Genomic DNA, 14,137 nt, shown 5'->3' with positions numbered 1-14,137 from the left:
AGAGCGCATGAAGCTCGGGGGGCTGCGCCCGACTCCGACCCAAACGCCATTATTTTGGTTCACTGGGGAAAAGGTTATGACCGAGGGCGTCATCGACCTGCCGGTCACCTTTGGGACCCCTGGAGGAATCGAAGCCGTTCACATGGTCCCATTCCTAGTGGTCGATCAAGAGTCACCCTACAACTTAATCATCGGGCGACCCACGTTGAACCGGCTAAGGGCAATCACTTCCACGTATCACCTACTGGTGAAGTTCCCCACCGAAGGGGGAATTGGCATTATGGCGGGAGACCAATCCCAGGCCAGAATATGCTACATGCAAGGAGTTGATGCCAAGTCCGCGGGAAAAGCGGTCAACACAATCTTCCAACTGGAAGACGATTACCCATGCAACCCAAGGGATGCAAGGAAGTTCGGAGAACTTGACCCTCGTGATGAAATCGAAAGACTTAAGGTGGAAACCTCCGATGATCTTGTGCCAATCGTCCTGGACGAATCCAAGCCTGATCAGGTTGTAAAAATCGGCACCCAACTTCCACTCGCCATCAAAACTCAGCTTACCGCCTTCCTTAGGGAGTTCGAGGATGTTTTTGCATGGACTCATGCGGACATGCCCGGAATCGATCCCGAGGTAATAGTGCACCGATTGAACGACGACCCAAAGGTCGCTGAAAAAGTGCAGGCTAGACGAACGTTCAACCCAGAACGATACCTGGCCATAAATGAAGAGGTCGAGAAACTCCTCACCGCAAACTTCATTCGAGAGGCTAAGTACCCCAAGTGGGTCGCCAACGTGGTAATGGTAAAAAAGCCCAACGGGAAGTGGCGAATTTGTATAGACTACAAAGATCTTAACAAAGCCTGCCCTAAGGACTGCTTTCCACTCCCGCGCATCGAACAACTGGTAGACGCCACGGCCGGACATGAACTTCTAAGCTTCATGGCTGCCTTTTCAGGTTACAGCCAAATTCGAATGCACGAGCCCGATCAAATTAAGACGACCTTTGTCACTGATCGAGGTCTCTACTGTTACAAGGTCATGCCTTTCGGCCTTAAGAACGCGGGAGCAACGTACCAACGCTTGGTAAATCGGATCTTCGCCGATCAAATCGGCAAGACGATGGAAGTGTACGTGGACGACATGCTCGTTAAAAGCTTACTGGCAACCAATCACGTACGCGACCTAAGGGAGATGTTCACAATCCTCCGCCGATATAAAATGAAGCTCAACCCCAATAAATGCGTATTCGGGGTTGAATCCGGAAAGTTCCTCGGTTATATCGTCAGCCGACGAGGCATAAAGGCAAACCCGGAAAAAATCAAGGCACTCCTTGAAATGAAGTCGCCAAGACGAGTTAAAGAGGTACAAAGCCTGACCGGTCGAATTGCCGCTCTGACACGCTTCGTGTCTAAAGCCACCGACAAGTGTCAACCGTTCTTCAAAGCTCTGAAGAAGACAGACGGCTTTGAGTGGACGGACGAATGCGAAAGTGCCTTCCAAGAAATGAAGGCTTACTTTGGGTCCCCACCATTCCTCTCTAAACCGAGAGAGGGCGAGACGCTATACGTGTATCTCGCCGTCTCTGAAAGAGCTGTAAGTGCTGTCCTTGTCCGCGAAGAAAACAAGGTCCAGTGGCCGATCTACTACGTGAGCAAAGCCTTACTCGACGCGGAAACGCGCTACACCGAGATTGAGAAACTTTCTCTGGCTCTCGTAACGGCAGCTAAGAAGCTACGACCGTACTTCCAAGCTCACCCAATTGCGGTGCGAACTGAGCATCCAATCGGTAAAGCTCTTCAAAAGGGAACATCGACTCGCATGGCGATCTGGTCCCAAGAATAGAGCGAGTACGGGATTGAGTTCCATCCAAGAACGGCTATAAAGGGGCAGGCCTTAGCCGACTTCGTGGCAGAATTCTCCTACGCTCCCGATATGGGAAGAGCGGAAGCCGACCTTAGCGACGATACGCTAACTCGGAAAAGGAAGGTAGACCCAACGGGTCCCATCTGGGAGTTATACGTAGACGGAGCATCTAATGCTCGCGGGGCTGGCGCCGGAATAATCCTGATTAATCCCGACGGGGAAAAGCTGCGATACGCCCTTCACTACGGCTTCCAAGCCTCCAACAATGAAGCTGAATATGAGGCGCTCATTGTAGGGATAGAGCTGGCACAGAAACTCGGCTCCCATAACCTGCGAATACACTGCGACTCGCAGTTGATCGTAAACCAGGTTAGAGGAGATTACATCGCCAAGGAACCCAACATGATCGCGTACCTGGCTAAGAAAAACTCCAAACTCGATGCCTTCTCTTGGTTCGAGATTCACCAAATCCCGAGAGAACAAAATTCGGAGGCTGACGCGCTTGCTCGCCTCGGATCTGGCATCGACGAAGACGGATTGGGGACCGTACCCATTGAATCTCTCCCACGACCATCCGTCTCCCGAGACGAAGTCGGGGCCATAGAAGTGGCATCTCAGCCCACTTAGATGGACTCAATTGTCGAATTTTTGCGAAGAGGGGAACTCCCCGAAGACCGCAAGGAAACCGATAAACTGAGGGCCTTAGCATCCAAATACACGCTCCGTGAGGGCACACTCTATAAGCGCGGTTACTCGACACCGCTGCTCCGATGCCTCGATAGCGTTGAGTCGACCAAGGTCCTCCGCGAAATCCATGAGGGCATCTGCGGAAACAACGCCGCTGGAACTTCCCTTGCGCTCAAAGCGCTTAAGCAAGGCTATTTATGGCCTACTATGAAGCGAGATGCTTGCGAATGGGAAAGGCGTTGCGATAAATGCCAGCGCTTCGCGGAAATTCCGCGACAGCCCCGGACCCTGTTAAGCAGCATCGTTGTCCCACGTCCCTTTGCTAAGTGGGGCGTGGACATCATTGGCAAGCTCCCTAGAGCGCCAAGGCAATACGAGTACGCCATTATCGCCATCGACTACTTCACTAAGTGGGTAGAGGCCGAACCGCTTGCCAGAATAACTGAAGCAAACACGACAAACTTCATCTGGAAGAACATCATATGCAGGCACGGTATCCCCGCCTCGATTGTGACCGACAACGGAGCACAATTTGACAACGCGCGAGTAAGAGATATCTGCGATCAACTGAAGATCAGCAAGACCTTCTCCTCGCCGCGTCATCCTCAGGCCAACGGCCAAGTCGAGGCAGTCAACAAGACTATCAAAAGCAACCTGAAAAAGAAGCTCGAAGACAAGAAAGGCGCCTGGGCCGAGGAATTGCCATTCGTCCTATGGGCATATAGGACAACTGCGCGAAACGCCACCGGCGAGACGCCATTCTCCCTTGCATATGGGGTCGAGGCCGTGGTTCCAATTGAAACCGAGGTACCCACATTCCGAGTCGATACATTCGACGAAGCGGACAATGACGAGGCCATGCGCCTTGAGTTGGACCTGATCGATGAAAAGAGGGCGGAAGCATTCAGACGCCTCGCCGCACAGAAGCGCAAGGTCGAAAGATACTACAACTCCAAGATCAAAAGGCGAACCTTTGCCGTCGGAAGCCTCGTCCTCAGACGAGTGTTCTAGAACACACAAGTCCAAGGCGCCGGCGTCCTAGGCCCGAACTGGGAAGGCCCTTACAGTGTCCGCAAAGTCACTCATGACGGGACATACTACATCGAGCACACGGACGGAACTCCGATTCGCCACCCGTGGAACGCAGAGCACTTGAGGCAGTACTATCAGTAGCTAGCATCCCCAGCTTTTTTATCGCTTTCATTTTCCATTTTCAATAAGGCCTACGAGCCAATGTTTTAGGATTTTAATTTTCTCGCAAATTCTTCGCAAAAGTAATAAAACTCGAGTTTTCCCTTTCAAATTCCGTTATATGCAAGTTTTATGGTTATCAACAATTAACTTATAACCCAAAAAAACTTGGGGGGGCTAGCTATGGTAAGGAAACTCTCAAAAGAACACGCTCCACCAAAAAATCGTAAGACGCGTAAAGGCGCAACCCGTAAGACGCCTACATGGCGCAACTTAAGAAGCCTACATGGCGCACGTAAGACGCGTAAAGGCGCAACCCGTAAGACGCCTACATGGCGCAACGTACAACGCCTACATGGCGCACGTAAGACGCGTAAAGGCGCAACCCGTAAGACGCCTACATGACGCAACTTAAGACGCCTACATGGCGCACGTAAGACGCGTAAAGGCGCAACCCGTAAGACGCCTACATGGCGCAACCTAAGACGCCTACATGGCGCACGTAAGACGCGTAAAGGCGCAGCCCGTAAGACGCCTACATGGCGCAACCTAAGACGCCTACATGGCGCACGTAAGACGCGTAAAGGCGCAGCCTGTAAGACGCCTACATGGCGCAACCTAAGACGCCTACATGGCGCACGTAAGACGCGTAAAGGCGCAGCCCGTAAAACGCCTATATGGCGCAACCTAAGACGCCTACATGGCGCACGTAAGACGCCTACATGGCGCAACCTAAGACGCCTACATGGCGCACTTAAGACGCCTACATGGCGCACTTAAGACGCCTACATGGCGCAACCTAACACGCCTACATGGCGCGATCCAAGACGCCTGCGTGGCGCGCTTAAAACGCCTACTTGGCACGGCCTGATACGTCCACTTGGCACAATCCGGCACACGTAAGGCGCCTACGTAGCATGGCTGACTCGCAGTTGAAAATACTTAAGAACGCAAACCATCCAAGTGACTGGCGTGTTTGAAAAGGTATCCTGCTGAGGTGAAAGGATGGGCAAAACCGTTGACCTAAACAATTGACCATCTAAGCATGCCATAAAAGATGGTTGTGCGCAAACATTCATAAGAATAAATGAATAAACGTCTCATAAAATAAAGGGGCAACTGCCTCAAATCCTAGAAAGCATGCGCTAAGACAAGTGCGCTAAAAGGAAAAATCCTAGTAAGCAAGCGCTAAAACAGGTGCGCTGAAAGGAAAAACCTAAAAAGCATGCGCTAAACACTTGCGCGAGAAAAATAAAGAAAAGAAAAGTCACTCGGCGGGATCGCCGCCTACAGGATCGGCCCCGTCGAGTGGTGGGAATAGCAAGTCGAAAAAGTGGAAGGTGACCCCCCGAGAAACATTCTCGGTAGCTGTGGCGTCCCGACACTCCACCGCCGCCGCATGTCTTGCCTCCTCGACTCCGACATCAAAGTCGTCTTGAAGGTCGGACGCAAGCTGTTCCGCCGCGGCTTTCTCCTCGGCAACCCGAGCCACATCCTCCGCCAAGGAGTCGCGCTTATGCTCCGCACGAACACGGCCAGCCTCGCTCGATGTAAGCTGGCCTTGGAGAATGCCAACTTCTTCTGTGCGCGACTCCAACTAACGTCGAAGGTCCCGCGCTTCGCTCCGAAAGACCTCCTTCGATTGAGTCGTGTCACGACCCGCGAGCCTTAGCTCGCCCACGAGCCGCTGCAGAGATCTTCGTATCTTACTTGACATAAATAAAATTCATAAAAATTTTGGTGGAAGCGCTTCCAGAAAACATTCTCTAGAAAAACTTTTAAAATATTTACATAACAACTTCCCTGATCTAGGCTAAGAAACGCCCCGCTATTCGACCACCTATTCTTTTGACGGGACAAAGCCCATTGCTTAGGATAGGTTCCCGAAGGTCGAAACTAAAAGAAAAGAACGTATAAAGAAACTCTTACTAACAATCTATAGAATACGTAAGTTATATGAAAATAACTCAAACCGACACTTCTCAAATGTGGTTTAGAAAATCTTTTATGACTTGTCTCTTTTTATTGACAAGTTATAACGTTTGAGAACGTAAATAAAACATTTCTCGTTGATATTCTTTTTCAAAATTAAAAGAGTCGAGCTTATAGTCGAACTCGATTTTTAATACATAATTAAGATAAATATACTAAATAATTACGTGAATAATCAACGAGTTTAATAATGATACATATTAATTATTTTTTTCTTAACGACTTACATAAAACGAGCTCGATTATAAAACATACTAATTATAACGTATTAATTCTTGATAAGAATAACGTACTAATTTTAACGGTTCAAACGAAACCAACTTGGAAAATAAAACCATTGTCAAACAATAAAACATAACAACACTATACATAAAATATAATAACGCACTAACTCCGAGCACTCATACAATCCATCAAAACTTCGCAACTAACTAAAAGAAAAACTACTTCACTACGTCTTAGACTCGAGTCGGAACTCGGGAAATTTCGACTCGCTAACACCGGGCAGAGACTGCCATAAACAGCCCCCTGAGAGCCGCCACAGCGTCGCTGCCGTCCCCGGCCCAACAGCTCGTCCCAACCGAGCCGATGAACCTCGCTGACCAGCCCCACTCCGTCGTCACTCGCGCAACATCTCCGCCAACCTTCGGACAGCCTCTTCGCCATCCCGAGCCGCTGCCCCGAGACCTGTTCAGCCCACCTAAAACGAGCCTAGACTCTCAACATATATAACTCACAAGCACAACAACGAAACAACCGTTAACTCCTATTCTCAAACTAGAAAAACAACATCAAGCTCAGAATCACGTCCCAAAAATCAAGATCAAACACACGGCCAGAACCATTCTACACGGCCAAGACCAAAACCACACGGCCAAGACCAAAACCACAACCAAACCCGTCCAAAACCAAGAACACCACCATAATCAGAGGGATCATCACCGAAATCCTAACTCACAACCAAAAGCCCCAATTCCAAAACGAAACCCTAACTTCCAGATTCGAAATTGGGGAAGAACATCTCACCTTGTTTCTGGAGGAATTGAACCCTCCGGCGTCCTCTCTAGCTCGCGGCGGCTCAACCTTCACGGCGGTCGCGCGCGCGGCGAGGCTCAGGGGTCGGCTGGATGGCGCGCGCACGGAGCTGGGGTCACGGGCTGGTGCTGGTGGTCACGCGTCCTCTCCCTCGGTCGCTCTCCTTCTCAGTCTCGCTCACTCGCTCTCTAGCTCTCTTCTGCTCTCTCTCGGCCTTTCTCTTCCCCGAGCTCTCTCTCTCTCTCCCTCGGTCTCTCACTATTTCTCTTCTCTTCTTCTGTTCTTCCTCTTTTTTTTCCCGTGGGTTTGTTTATTTTGGCTGGAGAAACTTAATAGCAAAGTAAATGATGAAGATAAGTGTTGGGTTGGCAAGGATAGAAGCGTGACACATGTGTGATGACAAGGCAAGGCTTAAGAATTATCCTTTTATTCTCAAACCAATTTCTTTTTCTTGTTTTCTTTCAAATGGGTCCCTTAAAATTGTTACAACCACGTCCTTTTCATATAATTATTTAATTAAATCCATCACCGAACGGATTATAATTATATGATTTGAACCGAGAATTTTCTCGTTCGTTCTCGAATAATTTAAATATATTTAAGGTTTCTCGGAATTAATTCTCATCCTTGAGAATTTATTTCTTAAATTAATTTCCGGAATGTTTCCTCGGAATTAATTTATTAATCAAGATAAACTCGATAATTCCTTTACTCATTCCGAGATTTCCATAACCTTAACATATTTAAAATTAATTCGATAAATCCATTGAAATATAACCCACTCGAGAATTTAGTTGTAACAACGAAAACTCGCTTATTATCTCCAAATACGAGTGACGCAGAAACTTGTCCTTACAATCCCTACCCCCTTAAGTTAGTTTCGTCCTCGAAACTTAAAGAAAAGCAGGGTACTCCTTCTGCATCACACTATCGAGCTTCCAGATAATTTTCCATGTTCGGAAAACAAGAGAGGATATACCTTCTTCTAAACGTGTCATCGCTTGATGAATAACAAACTGATTCTGGTCTTAAAGTCCACACACGTATCATACTCAAACTACACTGGTGACTTGAAATAGTCACTTGCTAACGGTTAGATATAACTAACCAGGAATTCCCTTCATCATAAACTGCGATTACCTCCCACCAGCTTCGAGCTTCAAGTTCCAACTGGTTCACTGCACAAGCAACCCTCTCAGCATCTGTAAGTTGCATGTACGTGAAGATCTGTTGGATCCTTTTAATCCAATTCTCCGCTAGGGAAAGATCAGCATCTCCATTGAAAGTCGGCGGCGTCTGCTTACGAAAGCGCTCATATACAGGATCTCCGACAAATGGTGCCATTATCGGAATCTAAAACAGCGGAACCTCATCTGGCGCCATAGCTTGGGCTTGTGGTGGCGCTTGTACATTCTGACCATCTGGATTCCTATTCATATTTGGCACGTGCTCACCTTGTCCTCCAGGTTGTTCTGGTCGATGCGCCTGGGGTTCAGGGTTTTGTTGACCCTGTGGAGGTTGCTGCTCGTTCATTCGCGCAATAAGTTGCGTGATCAACCTGTTCTGCTCTTCTATTTGAGCATCTCTTCGACGAGCATCTTCTGCTTGACGCTCTAAAGCCCTACTAATTTCAGTCATTTCTTGTGAAAGATCCGTCTGCGTTCGCTTCTTAGGTCTCATTCTTAATCCTTACTTCACCTAAGAGTAGGATTGGGTAAGCATACGGTTATCCTAATGTAACCGCTATCTTTCACAAAGACTCAACAAGATATTATAGATAAGGCTATCTTAAACATCAGCTGACTTATAAGTAAGTAAGTTAGTGTATGTACGACCACAAGTCTACAGAAACGGCTCAACTTGGGCTCTGATACCAAAAATTCTGTCACGACCCGCGAGCCTTAGCTCGCCCACGAGCCGCGGCAGAGATCTTCGTATCTTACCTGACATAAATAAAATTCATAAAAACTTTGGTGGAAGCGCTTCCAGAAAACATTCTCTAGAAAAACTTTTAAAATATTTACATAAACGTCTCAAAAATATGGGCGAATTTTTCGTTTTTCTTAAAACATACTATTTAAAACTTTACAAACAAAAGACTCGTCTTTTAAAAACAAAATAGACTCATTCGCCCTTGACTTAGCCACAGGTCGGCAGCCGTACATACACACGCCTACATACTTACCGGTTTCGCTGATGCTCTGCTCAGTCTTCTTTGGCCTTTCCTTTATCTACAATATCAAGATAATAACTGTGAGTCGAAAGACTCAGTAAGCGGATATCTACATATCTAATGCACAATGCACATAACACATAAACAATACATAACATGAGATCATATCTTTTCATAACCTGCGGAAGTATCGGCTTAGGTCCCGATAAATCCACCTTACTTGAGAATCAATCGGCTTAGGTCCCGATAGATTCATCCTGCTTAGGAATCACTCAGCTTAGGTCCCGAGAGATTCCTCTTACTTAAGAATTCACCAGCTTAGGTCCCGGTGATTCACATCATAAACATACTTGCTTTAATCATAACTATGGAATTACCAGCTTAGGTCCCGGTAACTCCTTTTACTTGAGAATATGCCAGCTTAGGTCCCGGCAATTCCCATCATACAATACATTTCCTGCTCGGGATCCCTTAATGATATCCGCACGACACATGTCTTATTGGCGCCAGACAGGAGGGTGCACAGTCTCCTGCCTAATCCCCATGTGGTACCAGCACGAAGCATAATAGGTACCTGCTAACAAGGGGTATATGTCGGAGGCGGTATCATTCTGTGTTTTCTCTTTAATTAACTTAACATGAGAGACTGCTTAATTCGGGTTTAATCCCGATCTTAACATATATTCTTTTCGCTTATTAACTCGTGAATTATAAGATCTTGAGATGCGACTCCCAAAGATCCTATCATAATATTCTCGCTTTTGAATACGAGTCTTAGCTTCAGTCTCTCATAATCCAGTTCACTAGGACTGGATCTCTGGAAGGTGGCTAACTAAACACATAGCAAAGGCTCGGGTTCCTAGTTACCTCTAGCCATTTTTGTTAGCCGGAATAATTCCGTTTCTCAATTCGTTAGCGGCTTAAAGCCCTTAATCTTGATAGTGAATTGTCTTTTGGTTTATCTTACTCTTGCTTACTAGAAAGCATATAGAAAATGCACGTACAATATATGTATATATATAAAGATATATATAATATTTCTTGATATTGTAGGTGCCTATAATCCACTTACCCGGATAACGATTCTTTCGAATCCTGAGATCTTCTCTTCCAGATAAAAGGGTTCTTCTTAACTTCACCTATAACCCAGTCCTCGTAAGCTTCTCTTGCTAATCCTTATAGCAATCTGGACGTATCTATGGAAGAGAAAGATCGAACATCGAGCATACTCAGTATCTCGTCTATTGATCTACTAACGTACACACTTCTACTAAAAGAAAGCTCATAATGAACGTATTCAAAACGTCCTCCTAGTCACGCTACTCAGAGCGTCTAAAAAAACAAACATCAGGGAATACATGACAGAACAGAGACGGGAAAGAATCGACGCCTAAGAACAAGGCCTTAACAACTTCCCTGATCTAGGCTAAGAAACGCCCCGCTATTCGACCACCTATTCTTTTGACGGGACAAAGCCCATTGCTTAGGATAGGTTCCCGAAGGTCGAAACTAAAAGAAAAGAACGTATAAAGAAACTCTTACTAACAATCTATAGAATACGTAAGTTATATGAAAATAACTCAAACCGACACTTCTCAAATGTGGTTTAGAAAATCTTTTATGACTTGTCTCTTTTATTGACAAGTTATAACGTTTGAGAACGTAAATAAAACATTTCTCGTTGATATTCTTTTTCAAAATTAAAAGAGTCGAGCTTATAGTCGCACTCGATTTTTAATACATAATTAAGATAAATATACTAAATAATTACGTGAATAATCAACGAGTTTAATAATGATACATATTAATTATTTTTTTCTTAACGACTTACATAAAACGAGCTCGATTATAAAACATACTAATTATAACGTATTAATTCTTGATAAGAATAACGTACTAATTTTAACGGTTCAAACGAAACCAACTTGGAAAATAAAACCATTGTCAAACAATAAAACATAACAACACTATACATAAAATATAATAACGCACTAACTCCGAGCACTCATACAATCCATCAAAACTTCGCAACTAACTAAAAGAAAAACTACTTCACTACGTCTTAGACTCGAGTCGGAACTCGGGAAATTTCGACTCGCTAACACCGGGCAGAGACTGCCATAAACAGCCCCCTGAGAGCCGCCACAGCGTCGCTGCCGTCCCCGGCCCAACAGCTCGTCCCAACCGAGCCGATGAACCTCGCTGACCAGCCCCACTCCGTCGTCACTCGCGCAACATCTCCGCCAACCTTCGGACAGCCTCTTCGCCATCCCGAGCCGCTGCCCCGAGACCTGTTCAGCCCACCTAAAACGAGCCTAGACTCTCAACATATATAACTCACAAGCACAACAACGAAACAACCGTTAACTCCTATTCTCAAACTAGAAAAACAACATCAAGCTCAGAATCACGTCCCAAAAATCAAGATCAAACACACGGCCAGAACCATTCTACACGGCCAAGACCAAAACCACACGGCCAAGACCAAAACCACAACCAAACCCGTCCAAAACCAAGAACACCACCATAATCAGAGGGATCATCACCGAAATCCTAACTCACAACCAAAAGCCCCAATTCCAAAACGAAACCCTAACTTCCAGATTCGAAATTGGGGAAGAACATCTCACCTTGTTTCTGGAGGAATTGAACCCTCCGGCGTCCTCTCTAGCTCGCGGCGGCTCAACCTTCACGGCGGTCGCGCGCGCGGCGAGGCTCAGGGGTCGGCTGGATGGCGCGCGCACGGAGCTGGGGTCACGGGCTGGTGCTGGTGGTCACGCGTCCTCTCCCTCGGTCGCTCTCCTTCTCAGTCTCGCTCACTCGCTCTCTAGCTCTCTTCTGCTCTCTCTCGGCCTTTCTCTTCCCCGAGCTCTCTCTCTCTCTCCCTCGGTCTCTCACTATTTCTCTTCTCTTCTTCTGTTCTTCCTCTTTTTTTTCCCGTGGGTTTGTTTATTTCGGCTGGAGAAACTTAATAGCAAAGTAAATGATGAAGATAAGTGTTGGGTTGGCAAGGATAGAAGCGTGACACATGTGTGATGACAAGGCAAGGCTTAAGAATTATCCTTTTATTCTCAAACCAATTTCTTTTTCTTGGTTTCTTTCAAATGGGTCCCTTAAAATTGTTACAACCACGTCCTTTTCATATAATTATTTAATTAAATCCATCACCGAACGGATTATAATTATATGATTTGAACCGCGAATTTTCTCGTTCGTTCTCGAATAATTTAAATATATTTAAGGTTTCTCGGAATTAATTCTCATCCTTGAGAATTTATTTCTTAAATTAATTTCCGGAATGTTTCCTCGGAATTAATTTATTAATCAAGATAAACTCGATAATTCCTTTACTCATTCCGAGATTTCCATAACCTTAACATATTTAAAATTAATTCGATAAATCCATTGAAATATAACCCACTCGAGAATTTAGTTGTAACAACGAAAACTCGCTTATTATCTCCAAATACGAGTGACACAGAAACTTGTCCTTACAAGTCGCCACTTCGAGGGCTTGACGTTCCGTCGTTAGCTCCTCAGCCATCTTCGCCACCGCCGCCTGAGCACGGTCACACTTGCCGCGGGTAACTCCTAATTCCACGCGAGCCTCCTGAAGCTGCTCGCGGAGACTCGCGAACTCCGCCTTTGAGTGAGAACCTTGCTCGGCGTGGGCTAGCTGAGACTTCGCTTGAGCAAGCTCTTCCTGGGCACGGCTCATCCGCCTGATGAGGTCGTGAAGGATCTTCTCGCCCCGGGTCGCTCGAGCAAGCACCTGAGAAGGCAAAAAGATAATTTAGCAAAAGAAAGGTTCATCACAAACGAGGCAAGGGAAACTTACTCTCTGTGCATCGGAAACGCCGTGAGGAAAGAACTCCACGTCGCTGCTGGCCACGGCGCTCTTCCACATCTTCATCGAAGATTGAGCGAGGCCTAGGGAACATTCCCCCCTAACCTCCGCAGCCTCCACGTCAACCATCGAGTTTACGCGCTTGGAGTCCGAAGACGTGTCAGGTAAAGCCGAGGAGGAGGGTCGCTTCAAAGAAGCGCGAGGACCACTCCCCGTCCGATGATCGGTATCGGGTTTCTCCCGACCGTTCCGAGCGGCAATCCGACAACGGACCGCCGCCAACAACTTCGGGTCCCGAGAAGCCTTCGCTAGGCGCGCTCAAGCCCTTGCCCTAGCCGAAGAGACTACAAAAGCAACAAAAGTCAAAAACCTAAGCTAAAAACAAGAAGCAAGAAGTGTGAAACATCGACATACCTTGCGGATCGCCACTCGAGAGAGATGAAGCGGCACTGGGGGCACTCTCGGTCCGCTGGCTAGGTGGAAATGGCGGGAACCACCCGGTAGAAGCCATCAGCTCAGGGGAACGAAATCGTTCGACGGCTTTCCGAGCCTCCAACATTCCCCGGATCTCCTTCACAAAGTCGAGGTCATCGGCCCCCACGTTAGCAGAAATCTCGGCCAAGGGGCCGAACCGGAGCGGCGCGTCGCCAAAAGCCTCCGCCGAGACCCACACCCATGGTCGTCGATTATACTTCTCTGAGTCGACGATCAGCTTAGTATTCCGGCGATCGCGGGCCACAAAGAAACTGGGTTTCCCGGGCGCAGGGAAGACCGCGATGAGAATGCGAAAATCACTCACGGTCATTACCCGCTCAGTCTGGCAATGCCACTCCATGTGACACATCGCCACTATGCGGTAGAATGCCGGGCTCATCTGACATGCGTGCACCCCCAGACGGGCGAGAAGCTGCCGAATGATGGGTTGAAACGGCAGCCGCAACCCGCAGTTGAGATTTGCAACTGGAACTGCGGCAAATCCACGACGAGGCCGGAAAGGACGGTCGCCCTGTAAGGGACGGAGAAGCGCCACGGACGACGGAATGGCGAAAGCCTCCCGGAGACCGACGAATGTCCGGTAGGTGAGCGAGCTCGAAGCATCGACCCCCGAACAATCGAAGTCCTCAGGAGCAGCAAGGCCTTCCTCGGGATACCACGCCATCCTAGCAAGCGACCTCGCCGATACTAATGCCTCTGCGTCAGGAGTCTCGGGCTGAGAACCCCTGGCTCCACGGAAGGGTCCCTGCCCTCCGACACAACCGCGGCAGCTGCCGACGGTACCTCGGGACGCTCCGATGCGAGGCCTTCGGCCCCCGGACATGTCTCTGACTCACCTCCGGGATCTTCAGAC

At 47.5% G+C, this 14,137-nt stretch overlaps 2 long non-coding RNA genes across 2 annotated transcripts; both read right to left on the bottom strand.

The window, feature by feature from the left end:
- Positions 1-6,030: 6,030 nt before the first annotated feature.
- LOC149390307 (uncharacterized) lies at positions 6,031-7,065 on the bottom strand. Its single transcript, XR_016300244.1, has 2 exons — positions 6,761-7,065; positions 6,031-6,466 (listed from the first exon to the last, which is right to left on the bottom strand). It is a non-coding gene; the product is annotated as an uncharacterized LOC149390307 (long non-coding RNA).
- A 3,777-nt stretch (positions 7,066-10,842) lies between these two features.
- Positions 10,843-11,892, bottom strand: LOC149390306 (uncharacterized). The gene is made up of 2 exons (XR_016300235.1): positions 11,573-11,892; positions 10,843-11,278 (listed from the first exon to the last, which is right to left on the bottom strand). It is a non-coding gene; the product is annotated as an uncharacterized LOC149390306 (long non-coding RNA).
- Between the last annotated feature and the right edge of the window lie 2,245 nt (positions 11,893-14,137).

The sequence above is a fragment of the Urtica dioica genome, chromosome 7, assembly GCF_054948205.1.
Source record: "Urtica dioica subsp. dioica isolate 48M chromosome 7, U.dioica_male_clone48M_v1_H2, whole genome shotgun sequence".
Taxonomy (NCBI): Eukaryota; Viridiplantae; Streptophyta; class Magnoliopsida; order Rosales; family Urticaceae; genus Urtica; species Urtica dioica.
This window is presented reverse-complemented; position numbering and strand designations above follow the sequence as displayed.